This window comes from Palaemon carinicauda, chromosome 39 (assembly GCF_036898095.1).
Source record: "Palaemon carinicauda isolate YSFRI2023 chromosome 39, ASM3689809v2, whole genome shotgun sequence".
NCBI lineage: Eukaryota > Metazoa > Arthropoda > Malacostraca > Decapoda > Palaemonidae > Palaemon > Palaemon carinicauda.
Window position 1 is genome coordinate 63,933,706 of NC_090763.1, and position 16,795 is coordinate 63,950,500.

Consider the following 16,795-nt stretch of genomic DNA (forward strand, 5'->3'; position numbering starts at 1 on the left):
CTTAGACGGATTTTCCCTGTGCTTCATTTATCGATTTGCATCTACGTTATGTCGTTACCTTCAGCCTCACCATCTTCTGGAAAGTTGAGTACAAGGTTCCAGTATTGTTTAGTTAAGCTCTGGCCGTAAAGTAAATATTACTTTCCGAGATAATTGCTGTTTTGTGGCAGAGCTGTGCCTCTACCGGACCCGCCATTTTATGGCGTCGTTGTTGTTATGCATGCCTTATTTAGTTAGCCACAACAACGCTTCCGGCCTTATTTACTAATCGAATACATTAGTTTATTTAGTCTTCATAGCTAGGAACTTTTATATCGTGTTTCGACGCTTTTTATCGGTCATCGATTGACCTCATACCAGTCGGCTACTATAGCCCCCAGGCCAGAGAGCCTGTATATAAGTGTTCATGCATGATTTTATTAGTGATCCTAGGCTAAGTTATGAAGATAGTGGCATTATTTTACAATACTTTCGACCGTGATGCAAATGTTTTTTCGCCTTCAAGGACCATATAGGGGATAGGTTAGTTAGTGTCTCTTTCTAACCTAACCTACTTGTAGGACCCCTATATGCTTCCTTCATCCCCTGCCTTGGCATTCCCTCTAATTAGCCTTGATTCCCTTTCTGAGTAAAGGGATCAAGTGTCTAATAGAGTATTTATCGCCTCTCAGTCCTCCCTAAGGGAATGAACCCCCCTTAGGGTTGCGTCCGAGAGTGAGGTTAGGCTAGCCCTACCTCTATGGCTAGGATTAGTCTATGACGATCCTGCGATAGCGATATGTCTTCTACCTTTCCTAGTTCAGGACTTTTAGCCCTGCTCTAGGTTAGGTTAGGAAGGTTTCTCTGTTCCCTGCTGAAACTGTACCCATGCACCGTTTCAGCCGATCTGCCTTATCTAAGGTTAGGGAGTGTCCTCCCTTTCCCTAGTGGCCGCTCTGGTACAGAAACCCTTCCTTGGAAGACTTCTCTCTACTCCCTTCCCCACCTATCTCTTGTATAGCCTAGCCTATGCTTAGGTTAGTCTATACCCATCTGTCCCCTGTCCTACAACTCCTCCTTAGGGTGGAGTAGTAGGGCTACCCGAGCTTCCATGTGCAGTCCGCTCTGGTACATATACCCTTCATAGTGTCCTATGGGGTTAGTCTCTAGATGTGTTCTGCATATGGGGGTCTCCCCTCTTTGGGTGTCCCCTAGCCCTCCCTTGGGCTACCTAGCTCCCGGTCCTCAGTGACCCCTGCTCCTGGATGATAGAGCCTGCCTCTATCATGGGTACACCCTCTCAGGGGGGGGATGTCCGGAGTCCATGACTGAACTTCCTGCATCCCTTCCCCCCCCTGTCTCTCTCACTATCCGGGTGCTGGTCTCTTGCCGCCTCCACTGTCGGCGATACCCGCCTCCTACCTTGGTGACTCTCCCTACCCTTGCCGCCAGCCCCCTGTGTGCCGGGGGACTGCCGACTGCCGCCGGCTCCTACCGGTGGCTCTCCTCCCTCCTAGCTTGTCGTCCGCTCGCCGGTCGGCCGCCGGAGTGCCGGCATCTACTGCCGGCAAACCGGTTCCGCTATAAACATTGTCCCAGTCACCAAACCGGCATCCTCCGACTGCCGGAGCCGCCGCTCCCCTGCCGGCGTGCCGCCGTTGTACCGGCGGCCGCCACCCTGGTATATCCTTGACTTAAACATTGTCTGTCTTAATGCCAGAAACTCTGCCGGAGCGACCTCCGGCATGCCGGCGGCTTGCCGGAAACCCCCGGAGGCATCAAGAATACTTGCACCCCCTTCTTCTAGCTATCATATGATACTGATAGCCCTATACCGCAAACAGATAGGCTGTTTCCACTATTAAGATCAATACCTTGGTACTGTTCTGTTAGTGATCATGCTGTCTCTTTGCATTCTTCTAAATTCCAGCATGCTGCGTGCATCTTAGCACGGCTGGTTGCCGGAAGCAGTTACCTTAAAAGGAGGCCTTCTAGCCCCTAGCTTGGGACCGAATGATCTCGGTCCCAATCTTACCCTTGGTTTTTCCACGGAATTCCATTGCCCTATGGAACTCTAAGGAATTCTATCCGGTGCCTTCGGTCTCTCGGATTATCCAAGGACAAAGCTTACGGTAACCAGCCGGGCGAGATGCATGGAGTATGTTCTCCTTTACTATTTCAATCTCTATGCATCACACCCTTCATTAAGTTAAAATTAATAATTAATATTAACTTAGTTTAAGAGCCATTCTTATGACTCCCCCATACTCATTTTCTCTTTCTTCCACAGGAGGAGCAGATGAAGTGTGACTTCGCCTTCTGCGCTGTGAAACGCCCGCAGTTTTACGGGCATACGGCTTGCAGGACTCACGCCCCTTGTGCCGACAAGAAAGGGGATCTGAAGTTTTGGAATCCACTGAACTGTACGGTCTGCCAGGCTCACCTAGTTGACGCCTTCCATAACCCTCCCTCAGCGGAGGTCAGAGACATTTCTCGTGAAAAGCTACGCAAGTGGGTGCGTGGCTTCCAGAAAAATGCCACCGGACCCTACCTGGCCACCGAAGAATTGAGGTCACTCCTGTTCCCTAAGGCCTCCCCTGATTCAGTGGTACCCAAAGACGTGATTCCCACTGTCCAAATTACAGTGGAACCTGATGTTGTCATGGCTCAGTCCATGCACGAGTGCCGCCTGGATTCCGAAGATGACGAACAGATGTCGGATGTCTCGGAAGACACGGAGAAGACGCTTATGGCTCAAGGAGCCGAAGATGAAGAAGACAAGGTGGAATACGCCGAGTCGGAGCAAGAGGTCGCTCCTCCTTCCATCCCCGCTCCTACTCCTACACCGACGGAAGTGTCTATTCCGTCTACCTCCTCGACCCCGGATCCCTCTTCTTCCACTCAAGAAATGATCCGACTGATTAGAGCCGTCATGGACGACAGGTTGAAGGAGAATCAGGAATTCATCAGGTCCATGATGGGATCCAGAGAACCGAAGAGGATTTCGGTTAAGGATCTCCCCGCTTGCTCACATGCCAACCCGTGGAGGTATGCTGAGCATATGGTTATCGCGACCGGCAGGATCTTCGTCAGTGATAAGATCGGCACGGTCCCCTTGGAAGACGTGGAGTTCTTCCCAAACTTTGAGGCCTACCCGGACTGTTACGTCCGTCTGCGTTCTGAACCTGCCTCGAAGGAAGAGACCGAACCGAAGGAAGAGATAGTGTTCGATCTCGCAAAGGCCCAGGCTATGCTAGCCACCACATTCAAGAGTAGAGGCTTTACCTGCTCTAAGCTTCCGGCCCTGAGCAAGAAGCACCCTACTTATGTCGCACCTGAAAGTGCGGTTCTTCCATTCCTGGAAAAGGCCTTAACTGCGTGCCTTAAAGCTGCGGATGAAGGGAAAGCCTGCCCTGCACTGGAGGAGTGCAGACCCTTCTCCATAGTGACTCCCCCTGACGCTCGACACTGGAAGGATGTCCAGCATACTTTCGTCGTGGGAAAGCTAGATCCTGACGTCGCCGGACGTCAGTTTAATGAAGACCTCCCTAAGCTCAACGATCACCTCCTTCGTCGGGAACAAGATACGAAGGAGAGGCTCGCAGCATCCTTATCTCATCAAGTCCAACTTGAAATTATGGCCTGTGACACCAGAGTACCAGACCACTACATGGTACTCTCCAAATCCCACATGATGACCGTGATGAAGGACTTGTACCACTTCATAAAGGCTCGGAGAGCCTGTCGTGAATTCGTGTTTCCAGGTGCCACCGTGAAACACGAACCCCGGAGGCTGATTTCCTCCAACATCTGGGGTAAACACCTCTTTCCTTCTGACCTTGTGAAGGAAATCAACGACAGAGCCGCCACGGAGAATAGGAACCTTCTCCACAAGTGGGGCATGTCCAGGAAAAGGAAACCCTCTCAGGACGACGGACCTCAACCTAAGAGGAAATCCCAAAAACAGAAACCCCAGCAACGTCAACAAAGACGTCAGTTTCCGGGACCCGCTACCTCCCAAGTGGTTGCCCAGCCACAACAGACCTTTCAATTGGTCCCCCAACCGGTGTTGTCACAGTCACCGGTCTTCACCCCTGCTTTCGAGCAACAGTCAACTACCTTTCGTGCCAAAGGTAGAGGCTCATACAGAGGTGCAAGCAAAGACGCCTCTCGCCGTCCCTCCAGAGGCAGAGGAGGAAAGGGAGCTAGCGGCCGAGGCAGCAAGCCCTCGGGACACCAGAAGCAATGAAGTACTTCCGGTGGGAGGAAGACTCCGCCAATTCCAGGATCGTTGGACCTTCGATCCCTGGGCACACAGCATCGTCAAGAAGGGTCTAGGCTGGAGTTGGACTCAACCACCCCCAATCTTCCAGCAATTCTTCCAACAATCAACCCCTCTTCTGGAAGAATATGTCCTAGATCTCTTGAACAAGAAGGTGATAAGGAAGGTAAAGTCCACCAGGTTCCAAGGGAGACTGTTTTGTGTCCCCAAGAAAGACTCAGACAAACTCAGAGTCATTCTGGACTTATCCCCCCTCAACAAGTTCATAGCGAACGACAAGTTCAAGATGCTGACTCTTCAACAGATAAGGACCCTTCTGCCTCGAGGTTCCTACACGGTCTCCATAGACCTGGCGGATGCCTACTGGCACGTTCCAATGAACCATCACGCTTCCTCCTACCTAGGATTTCGACTCCAAAGGAAAAGCTACGCCTTCCGGGCCATGCCCTTCGGCCTCAACGTGGCCCCTCGGATCTTCACAAAACTGGCGGATGCCATAGTACAACAACTCCGCCTACGAAACGTCCAGGTGATGGCCTACCTCGACGACTGGCTAGTCTGGGCTCCATCGCCCGAAGATTGTGTAAAATCTTGCAACGAAGTCACCCAGTACCTAGAACACCTGGGATTCAAGATCAACGAGAAAAAATCTCGCCTCTCTCCAGCTCAGAAGTTCCAGTGGTTGGGAATCCACTGGAACCTTCAGTCACACCGCCTTTCCATCCCCCAGAAGAAAAGGAAGGAAATAGCAGGGTCTGTCAAGCGACTGCTGAAATCCAAACGCATTTCAAGACGCCAGCAGGAACGAGTTCTAGGCTCTCTACAGTTCGCCTCAGTGACAAACCCAGTGCTTCGCGCACAGCTAAAGGATGCCGCGGGAGTCTGGAGACGTTCGGCATCCATCGCTCGAAGAGACCTCAAGAGACGGCTTCCAAACAGACTGCGACTTCTCCTAAAGCCGTGGTCAGAAGAAAAGGCCCTGAAAAGGTCCATTCCTCTCCAACACCCTCCTCCATCACTCAACATCCACACGGACGCTTCGCTGGAGGGTTGGGGAGGTCACTCCCACCAAAAACAGGCTCAAGGCACCTGGTCTCCCCTGTTCAAGACATTCCACATAAACATCTTGGAGGCCATGGCGGTCCTTCTAACCCTGAAGAAGTTATCCCCGCCGCCCTCGATCCACATCCGTCTAACCCTAGACAACTCGGTGGTAGTTCGTTGTCTCAATCGCCAAGGCTCAAGATCGCCCCAGATAAATCAGGTGCTTCTCCCAATCTTCCGTCTGGCAGAGAAGAAGAAGTGGCACCTGTCTGCAGTTCACCTACAAGGATTCCGCAACGTGACAGCGGATGCTCTATCTCGGACAAACCCGATAGAGTCGGAATGGTCTCTAGACGCAAGATCGTTCTCCTTCATCTCTCACCAAGTCCCAGAACTTCAGATAGATCTCTTTGCAACGAGCGACAACAATCAACTTCCTTGGTATGTGGCCCCGTACGAGGACCCCAAAGCAGAAGCAGTGGATGCCATGTCACTGGATTGGAACAGATGGTCCAAGATCTACCTGTTCCCCCCCACCAACCTTCTGTTGAAAGTCCTCTCCCAACTGAGAACCTTCAAAGGGACAGCGGCCCTAGTGGCTCCCAAGTGGCCTCGGAGCAACTGGTACCCCCTGGTCCTGGAGCTGCAGCCCAAGCTGATCCCTCTCCCGGGCCCAGTTCTCTCTCAACAAGTACAGAAGTCGACTGTCTTCGCTTCATCATCGAAAATCAAGGACCTTCATCTCATGATTTTCTCTCCCTAGCCGCAAAGAAGAGGTTTGGGATCTCGAAGAAAAGTCTGGACTTCCTAGAGGAATACAAGACCGAATCCACAAGACGGCAATATGAATCATCCTGGAGGAAATGGGTCTCCTTCGTCAAGACAAAAAATCCTAAAGAAATCACGATTGATTTCTGCATGTCCTTCTTTATTCACCTTCATGGACAGGGATTAGCAGCCAATACGATATCAACCTGCAAATCGGCCTTGACTAGACCAATTCTATATGCTTTCCAAATTGATCTGTCCAGCGACATCTTCAACAAACTACCGAAAGCATGTGCTCGCCTACGCCCAGCACCCCCACCGAAACCGATCTCCTGGTCACTAGACAAGGTGCTCCATTTCGCCTCCAACTTGGACAATGATTCATGCCCTCTCAAGGATCTGACTCAGAAAGTTATATTTCTCTTTGCTCTCGCTTCAGGAGCTCGAGTCAGCGAAATAGTGGCATTATCAAGAGAAGAGGGACACATCCTGTTTACCGATACAGGAGAAGTTACCCTCTCCCCTGATCCGACGTTTCTCGCCAAAAATGAATTACCCACCAAAAGATGGGGCCCTTGGAGAATATCCCCCCTGAAGGAGGATGCCTCTCTATGTCCAGTAGAGAGCCTCAAGGTCTATCTTCGCAGAACTTCAAACTTTGGTGGAGGCCAACTCTTCAAAGGAGAAACATCGGGCAGCGAACTGTCACTGAAACAATTAAGAGCGAAAATCGCCTACTTCATTCGCAGAGCGGATCCTAACAGTACACCCGCTGGTCATGATCCTAGAAAAGTGGCATCATCTCTGAATTTCTTTCAGAGCATGGACTTTGAAAGCCTTAAAAACTTCACGGGTTGGAAGTCCTCGCGAGTTTTCTTTAAACACTATGCGAAACAAGTGCACGAAGTCAAACATTTTGTGGTAGCCGCAGGTAGTGTTATGAAACCTGCACCTAACTCTGCGTAGAACAGTGAGTTACTTGGGACTCTAACTCTTCGGGTGCCTATGTTGACCCTCGAGTGATTCATAGTGATGTCGAAAACACTTAGTGCTTTTATAACTGTTCTTATCCCAGGTGAAATGTCATAGTTGTCACACAAGTGCCGCATGCCCTGAGCATGATGTGTCTTATCAAAGACTTGCGTTCCTCGAGAACGAGTGCCTACTAATAAACTTGAAATTCCTTTTCAGATTCAAGAGCAAGTCTTTATTACTATGTACATTATAATTACTGTAAAAAGAATTTTACTTTCTGCTGTAAATTATTTAATTTCTGCATTTGTGAAATAAAATTTCTATTTTATTACCTGTGCGTCTCAATCAGCTCCTACTTACTATGAAATACATGCCTGTCATAGTTTTATTATTCCCCCTTTTCCTTATGGTTATGAAGAAATTAAGATGCTAACTCTTAATTTATATTCACTCTGATTATGTAAGGTTCCAACACGAATACTTACTTTTAATACCAGGGAGATGAACCAATACACAGTGCCCAACCACCACTGGTCTAATTTTCAGAATGTTCCTACACAAATACCAAACATTCGGCTTCATCTCCAAGTTCTTCAAGTTCTTCTATCAGGATGAATAGCCCTTCAATACCACTTTGACGTCGGCATGACCCATGGGAACTTCACTGCCAAGGGGGGCAGGATGCTTCTTCCCTATGGTTCTTTATCAAAGATTAATATGCTGTTTTGTCAATGCCTTGGCACTTACTATTAGGGGAAAATTTACCACGATACATTGATTCTCTGGTATTCTTCCATCAGGACGCCATGGCTTGAGCCCAAAAAACGGATTTTGAGCGAAGCGAAAAATCTATTTTTGGGTGAGATAGCCATGGCGTCCTGATGGACCCTCCCTGCTACTTCGTCCAGTTTTAGATCCCACCCTGTTCTACTGTATCATGGTGATGGGCAAGCAACTGGCTTCAGGATGAAGACGGACGTGACGTCATTTGAGCAATGGCGCCCGTTTGTTTACGTCTCGAGTATAAGTAGTAGCCACGAATGAGATTAGCTATGGAACGGCTCCCAGCTATTCTCAACCCTTACACACCGAAGCATTAACTCTGTTCGGGGTGTAGATAGCTATGTGGCGCGTTCAGACATGCGTCCCCTGTTGATATACGATGTCTTAAAGGGAAACCTTTGGGATACTCGCTCCAGAAGTTAGAATTCTGTGATAACCTGTGGTTAAATTCTCTGGGAATATCTTAGTAGTTTTATACCCAAGGAAGCTACCAAAAAGGAACCTTCCATCAGGACGCCATGGCTATCTCACCCAAAAATAGATTTTTCGCTTCGCTCAAAATCCGTTTATTTTTCTGTAGGCTTTTTAGTAAACTAAAGAATGAATGTGTGAATGTCGAGTTATCCAATAAAATGTGTTTTAGTTAAATTAATTAACAAATAACTTTCTAACACACATCACCTTAAAGTCTCGTTTCCTTGTTACACTTTTGTAATGCAAATAATTTGCACAAATGACAAAATTATCACTATAGTTTACTCAATCACATTCACAACTTTAAAAATGTGAAAAAATCTCTAATCAAATTTCTTACCAGATTAAATCAAAGTACGTGATTAAAACAGTTTTGCCTTCTTTTTTTTTTTTAAATAAAACATGGAGCAGATATTAAAATATTTGATACGATACTATTTCAATCACGGGAAAAAATCCATAGAAAGTAGGTATTATAAACATTTGATTTGGAATCTGAAATCTAGGCCTACAGCTATAGGCATTGGTAATATTACCATTCAATCTTACAGTAACAACTTTTATTACAGGTGATTACAATGTCCCTAACTAGAACTCAAACCACATAGCTAGTTATACACAGTCCTTTGTCAATTGAAAAGTCAAAGTTACATCTGGCAACAGTTTCATTTAACAAACCTTTCATTAAGGGAATTATCACCACAAGCAAAAAAGAGCATTTTGGGAAATGTCTTTTCATGAAAATTCTTCGCCAATAAATGACCCTTTAAAGAAATTCGATGGTTTACTACCCCACATGGAAACCTACAGCACCTATAAGATATTCGAATGTCCAGTATTTTAAGTAATAAAACAACAGCGAGAATAAAATAGAAACAATAAAACCTTGTAAAGTGTGTCTCTCCTCACCCATTAAATCCTTCATTGTTAGCAGGATCACAAGTTGAAAGACAAGACTTCAGTCCTCGCTCCTCGCTCCTCTTCAGAAATGAATCTTCTTTTATTATCTACACTAGACGGTCCCTGAAAGTTCCCCAGACGAGAAATAATTTCATCAGGCATTTTTCAACACAATTAAATTTACAGCTTATCAAATGTTGTATTGTGTATTCCGAGTATCTTCTATAATTATAACATATTCTGTATGTATTCTAATTATGGTATTTGTGAAACCACAAACAGTTAAATTTAGTTTTTTAATGATGAACTTGTGTTCTAATTTCCGTTTGTTCTCTGCAAGATACATTAATCAAATTATAATTGTAATGAATGCCATACCAAAGGAAAACAGAAAAACGTAATTAAGTCATTCTCAGTCATTATAAATCTTATGGAAGACTGAATTATTCAGGATTATTTAGATAGTGTTTTACAATTACCAGACGTATGGGAATTTCCACACTGTATATCCCAAAAAAATCTAAAAAAAATCCCGAATTTGGGGAGAAATTCCGAAAAGTTGTCCCCCTGGTTAAATACTTGTTTCAACCAATCAGAGGCCTCCACCTTAGTCTGCGTTCTATGGCCTTTTCATCAGTTAGAATTCTTATGATATATTTAAAAGTTCTTCCGATAGATTAATTGAATTATAATAGGAGTATAGAATATATTGGTAAGAATATAATTTAATATTTAATGGATATAGACGAATGAAATATATAAATAAGTTACCCCAGAATCAGCGGGCTTACAGAAAAGAAATCAGTACTTTTGATTTATAGAAAACTCTAATTAAGGGTAACTAAATATATCTAACCACTAGAAGACTTCTTAGCAAATTTGTGAGTTAATGCCTTTAGGAATACTATCTTCCATGAATTATAAAACTGTACGATAAAAAATGAGTAAGATTTATTTAAGAATAGTAAAACTATCATCATAAACTGAAAGTAGACAGTATCTTGAAATCTAGGATTTATAGTTTGGACATGGACTCCATATGTATAAAATAGCTATTTGTATTTCCAATTATAGTCGGATTTAAGATATTATTTTGGCATAGGTCTACTCTGCTATCATACTTTTTATCCCATCGACTTGGAGGTATTATGTTCGTTTAACTATGTTTTCAAATATGTATCTATCTTTTAAATGAAGGGAGATGTTATTTAATTGCCCTTCTAATAGTTTTAACGAGTTAAAGAAGCACTTAAACAATGTAACTATATCTTTTGTGATGTGTTTGTTGTCAAGTTCACCATCACGGTGATTGGAGGGGTTTTGAAATGAAGGCATTAAGTAAAGTTTGGTTGAAGGTGTCTGGTTTCAGTTCCAGTTCCATCAGAATAAATGCTCACCAGAACGTCAGCCGGGCAAGCTCAACCCCCCACTGTGGTGCCCTATCACAGCAGTGACCTCCCCAGTAAACAGCTTAAACTCACGGTCCTGGACGGTGATCGATCTGCTGCCATGCAAATGCTAGGCGAACACGTTACCACTGTTCTAGCTAAGAGGCTTCTGATGTATTTTACTTGCACACCAAATGGAATTTGGAATAAGCTACATGAGATTGTACATTAAAAGCAGCTGCTTAATGTCACGTTTAAATATCTAAAAGTTACGCACATACTTATTCAGGTGGAACGTTTGGGTGTAGGTCTACTGTATACTTCTGAAAATACTGATAGGCCTATTGGAGTATTATTATTACTAGCTTATAAGCTACAGCCCTAGTTGGAAAAGCAATATACTATAAGCCCAAGGGTTCCAACAGGGAAAATAGTCTAGTGAGGAAAGGAAATAAGGAAATAAATAGAGTAGTGTGCCTGACTGTACCCTCAAACAAGAGAACTCTAACCCAAGACAATAGAAGTACGGAGAGAACAAGACTAGAGAACAATGGTTTTATTTTAGAATGCTCTTCTCTAATAAGAGCTGCTTATCATAGATACTGCCTATATAACAAATGTCACTGAAATATAGATATTTATAGGGTGACTTACTCTTAGGAGGGAGGAAGTCCTCACCAACTGGCCTTGGTCATGACCCAGGGTCCTCTCTATTTCGATCTGTGATCGATAGTAGAAGGGACCCTTCCCTCGCTAAAATCAAGTGCCGATATGAGGTAATGCACTGATAGCGGCCTGCAGAAGCTTGTGTGTGAGTGGAACTAACAGTGTGGTTCGTCTTTAACATAGGAACTCGTGTACAAAACCTATTGTTCTTAAAGACTTACCCAATACCCCCCCTCTAAAAGGTATTGGGGACGTAACAAAGTATTCTTCTATAATTAGGAGGCACAAGGGAAATGGGTCTTACCTGCAGCGAGGTGAGGTCCGCTATGCTGAGGCTTGCGGAGCTGCTTTCCCCAGAGGGGAGAAGGTGAAAGGAAGAAAGGAGCAAGGCATTCTTACTCATTCACCCCAGACTAATCTGGGTAGCCTCAGCCCTCATCCCTCTGCTACTTGTCCATCAAGGAGCCTGAGGTGTTTAGACCATTTGATGTGCGACCACCACAGGACCAATAGAAAAGGTCTCCATGTTCTTGTGGGTTACGTCTTTGCAGGTAGAGGGCCATGAAGGTCGATTGACGCTTCCACATGCCCACTTAAAGTATCTGCACCACAGAGTAGTTTCTTGAATGCTCGGGACGTAGCAACACCACTGACGTTACGAGCTCTGGGTCTTAGGATGGAGGAGAGTCTAGATTGAGAGTAACCTCAATTGCCTTCCGATCCCAGAGGGGGAAGGAAATCCTCAAGATCCTCCTCTTGACCTTCCCCGTGCTGGTCAACAGTGCCGACACACGGGGGCGAGCTGGTATCTTTCTTTTAACGTAACCCCACAGACTCCTCACTCGGTAAAACCCCAGTTGATGGGTTTTCGGTTACCGAACGAAGACTCTTTATTCGAAATGGGCTGCACCTAGGGTACAGCACACTCGGATTTGAGTCTTGGCCATCCACTCAGGGACGCTGCTGAGGATTACTTCTCCCCGTCTCCTAGGGTAGGAGACATCAGAAGATGGATCATACAACACACTAACTTTCTTGGTCAAAAGCCCAAGTGATCAGAAAGGCTGTCTTCCGTGTAAGGAAGCGATCTGCTGCTGGGCATAAGGTTCGTAGAGAGGGGCCTTCAGAGACTGAAGGACCCGAACCGCGTTCCCAGGAGGAGGCTGAGATCCAACGGGGGACAAGTTATCTTACACTTGTATAAGTAAAGGCATCGATGGGAGAGAATCCCCTTCCATGACATCAGTCACAAAGGACCGAACACTTCGCCTGGAAGACCGACACTGAAAAGTGTCTGAGGTGCCTAGACATTTTTTCCGTAACTTGTTGCGAAAGGCCTCTCTGAGAGAGGTGGTGTAGGATCATCCTAGGCGAGAAGTCGAAGTAAAGCTACAGCTTAGGAAAGTGTTAGCATGTGGCTGCTTGGAAGATCGTGCTGTGGAGGAAGATCACTCAGAACTCCGTCAGGAACTGTAGAAGGTGCGGGAACCATTCTGCGGGTTGCCATAGCAAAGCTATTGGAGCTCCGTCAGGGGCTGCAGAAGGTCTGGGAACCATTCTGCGGGATGCCATAGCGAAGCTATTGGAGTCATTGATACGATCTTGCTTATCCTGACTTGGCTGAGGACTTTTTCACCAGACCGAATGGGGGGAAAAAAAACAAGGCACACCTCTAGGCCGCCTCACCGATCTTGGAATACATCTTGTTTGAGGGCCTGGTGCTCCGGGACTGGGGAAAGGTCGAGTGGGAGCCTGAAGATCGGGGCCGCTGTGAGCATAACCACAGTCGGGGACCTCACAAAATTAAGACTTTGTTGGATACAAGATGATTCCAAGACACTAGGAGCCCACTATCTGGGTGGTTTTGCAAGCACATTCTTGTACCAGGAATGACGCGAGCAGATGGAGGCAACTATTTGTCCTCTGTCCATCTGAGGCTTCGTACTGCTAGATGGTTCTCTAAGAGAGGTGAATGCTGGTACATTTCTGAATCGGGCCAACGGATGAGGCTGGAATAGTGCGGCATATGGCGCCCCCCCCCCCGTCTCTCTCTTTTGATGCATTAAAGAGAGCATCAGATCCAGAGGGAAGACGAGAAGACAAGCCTCTTTGCAGAAGGTCTCGTCTGCCACCCATCAGGTGAGGGGGGTGGAGTGCATAGCAATGAACACATCTCGTGATGATGTCGAGACGCGTAACTAATTGCGCGTACTTGCAACGAAGGGAGAACAGCCTGTTCGCCCTCCAACTGCCACTAAACCAGTGTGGTTGGCCGAATAAGACAGATACCAACCGGAAAACCAGTTAATCAATACAGCTTATGTTATAATAGCGAATCTCCATAGAGATCACTTTCCGGACAAGAGACTGTACGGTAATCACCGAACGCATCCAACCGGACCCAAGAGGGGATTGAGACGTATCTTCAATCTATTGTTGGGTGGGTAAAGAGCATAAGTTTACTACGGAGTAGTAACACCGAACTGTGGGTATGACAAGCATACATACGTAGTTCGACATAAAAGTCGTGTCCGGAACTCAGTTGCAGAACATTGAAAACGTTCGTAACGGAGGTTTCTCCTTCTTATGACAAAAAACGTTCCTACTTCTCCGTCTCCGATCGGTAACCTAGCATTTATATTAAATGCTCCCTACTAGGGAACAGATATGCTTATGAGAAGTTTCCAGCCAAAGCCTTTGTAGGAGACTAAGACTTCCGATCGGGGGAGAGGAAAAAATGCCTATAAGGAGGTAGAAGGTAAATGCCGAATGTCTGGTTACAGGAAAGTAGCCAAGTAATGTACTGAATAACCTGGTTTCAGTAAGGGATATAAATATACAATTTAATAGAACGGAGTTCTAATTGCAAGATGTATATAGCCCTTATTGGCAGAAAGATTGCTGGCACACATATATGTACTTGTCCATTTGTGCTAGCGCATGCATATTTTCTGCCTCCAGGAAACATTTGCAACGAATCCGGTTGCGGGAATAATGTATGTGCAACAAATCACAACATTATTGCCGAAAGAATTTTGATCGTTGACTAACTGTAATATTTTCTTGAATGAGAGAGAACATGTTCTCAAACAAAATGGTATTTTCATTTTAAAATAAATTTTTAAATATACTTACCTGGTAGTTACATATATATATATAGCTTAATCCCGCCGATTCGTCGCGCGAACGGCAGAAATTCAAAATTCGCAGCAAACGCCGAACAGGTGGCCAGGTGATCATACCTGTGCACCCTCTAACTAGGTACCTGGAACTATTCCCATCAGTCCTCAGATATTCCATGCCCCTGTTTTCAGAGGGGAGGAGAGAGAGACCTTTTATATATGTAACTACCAGGTAAGTATATTTAAAAATTTATTTTAACATAAAAATACCATTTTTAAATATGTAACTTCCCTGGTAGTTACATATATATAGCTGATTGATACCATTGGTGGTGGGTTAGAAAACCACAACCCCGTCAGGAATTTGTAGAATTATTAATCGCTACAAATTAGCTGTATCAATAATCTGGTTCCTACCTGATAAGGAAGCTGGCTTTATAGTTTTCTTGCCTCATTTGCCTGCATTCCTTGAGACACCCAGCGATCCACCCAGTGGGCTGTAAAAAGTCTGTGGGGCTGTCACACGGTCCTCGACCTTAACATGACAAGACCACCACCCTTGCTATCTTGGCATACCTGATAAGGAAGCTGGCTTCATAGGTTTTTATGCCTCATTTGCCTGCATTCCTTGAGAGACCCAGCGATCCACCCAGGGGGCTGTAGAAAGTCTCTGTGGGGCTGTCACACGGTCCTTGACCTTAACATGACTAGACCACCAACCTTGCCATCCTGGAATAGCCATGGACAATGATCTGACCACCTGACCCATTAACACACTAAAAATACATTCCATAAAACCTAACCTAGACTTGCATCCCAGGCTGCGGAAGGTTGCAACAACCTCCACAGATGACCTATGAGAAGAAGTCCAAGAAAAGGTAGGGGTAAAAACAAGGTTATAGGTTAGAGGCAATAGTACCTTCTCCAAGTACGGTGCCAGAGGCAACGTACGGACCCAGGGAACAACAATCCTCATATTGGTTCTGTTCCTATTTAGGTAACAATCTGCGAAGATTGATTTGCTTTGCCAGAATATCGCTTCCAAAATCGTTTTTATAGACTTGTTATGTCTATAAGCCATCGAAGTTGCCACAGCTTTTACTTCGTGTGCTTTGACTTTGAGGAATGAGAAGCTTTTCTCGTCACAACTCTGGTGAGCTTCCCTTATTAAATCCTTGATAAAGAACGCCAGTGCATTCTTTGACAAGGGTAGCGAAGGCTTCTTTACCGAGCACCAGAGGTTATCTGCCTGTCCTCTCAGGTTTCTGGTCCTCTGCATATAAAAATTTTTTAGGGCTGTTACTGGACAAAGGCCTCTCTCCTTTTCCCGTCCTACTAAATGAGATAACCCTGGAATTTACCATTCCAGGGATCTGGGCCATGGTTGCGAAGGATTCTCGTTCTTGGGGAGAAAACCTTGTCTTAGAGAGCAGATTGCATTCTCTCCATTGAAGCCCATCTTTTTGCTAATGGCTTGCAATTCTTCTATTCTCTTGGCTGTCGCCAATGCAACCAGGAATAGGCTCTTCTTAGTAAGATCCTTCCATGGAGCCTTGTCAAGAGGTTCAATCCTGCTCGGTTAAAAACATCAGGACTACATTCAAATTCCAAGATGGGGTTGGGTTGTCCTTCCTATAAGCGGTTTCAAAGGATCTTAAAAGGTCCGAGAGATCCTTGTCTCCTGACACGTCAATATGTCTGTGACGGAAGACGGAGGCTAGCATGCTGCGGTAACCCTTGATGGTTGATACTGCTAGTTTATTTGTGTTGTTAAATGGAGCAGAAAATCTGCCAATTGAGTTCCAGAGGTATTGGAAGAGGAAATGTTATTAACTCTGCACCATTCTCTGAACACGTCCCACTAGACTGGTGCACCTTGATTGTGGGCGTTCTCCTCGTTCCCGCGATTGCTCTTGTAGCTTTCTTCGAAAAGCCCTTCGCTCTTGCCAGTTTTTCCGATAGTTGAAAGGCAATAAGATGAGAGCGAGGAGATTTAAAGGAATCTCTCTATATGTGCCTGTCTGAGAAGATCGTTCCGACAGGATAACGACCTGGAGATGTCTACTAGCCACTCCATCACTTCTGTGATTCAGGGTCTCATGGGCCCCAAAATGCGGAGCTATCATGGTCATGCGGGCGTTGTTCGACTCCATGAACTTCTTCATAACTCTGTCTAGGATCCTGAATGGGGGGAAAGGCATAAGTGTCTAGTCCTTCCCACTCCATGAAGAAGGCGTCCACTGCCGCTGCTTCCTGGTCTGGGACTGGAGAGCAGTAAATAGGTAACCTCCTGTTCTCTGCGTCGCAAAGGTCTATTGACGGTTCTCCCCACAGATTCCAAAGCCTGCTGCACACCTAATTAAGCAGGGTCTATTCTGTCGCGAGAACCTGTCTTCCACAACTGAGAAGATACG

The 16,795-nt window shown here is 45.7% G+C and overlaps 1 long non-coding RNA gene across 1 annotated transcript in view; it reads right to left on the reverse strand.

Moving 5' to 3' along the window:
• The window catches only part of LOC137631229 (uncharacterized), a 35,906-nt gene extending 26,595 nt beyond the window's left edge, over positions 1-9,311 (reverse strand). The window contains exon 1 of the long non-coding RNA XR_011041885.1: positions 9,215-9,311. This is a non-coding gene — a long non-coding RNA (uncharacterized lncRNA). The remainder of the gene's footprint in view (positions 1-9,214) is intronic.
• Positions 9,312-16,795: the final 7,484 nt, after the last annotated feature.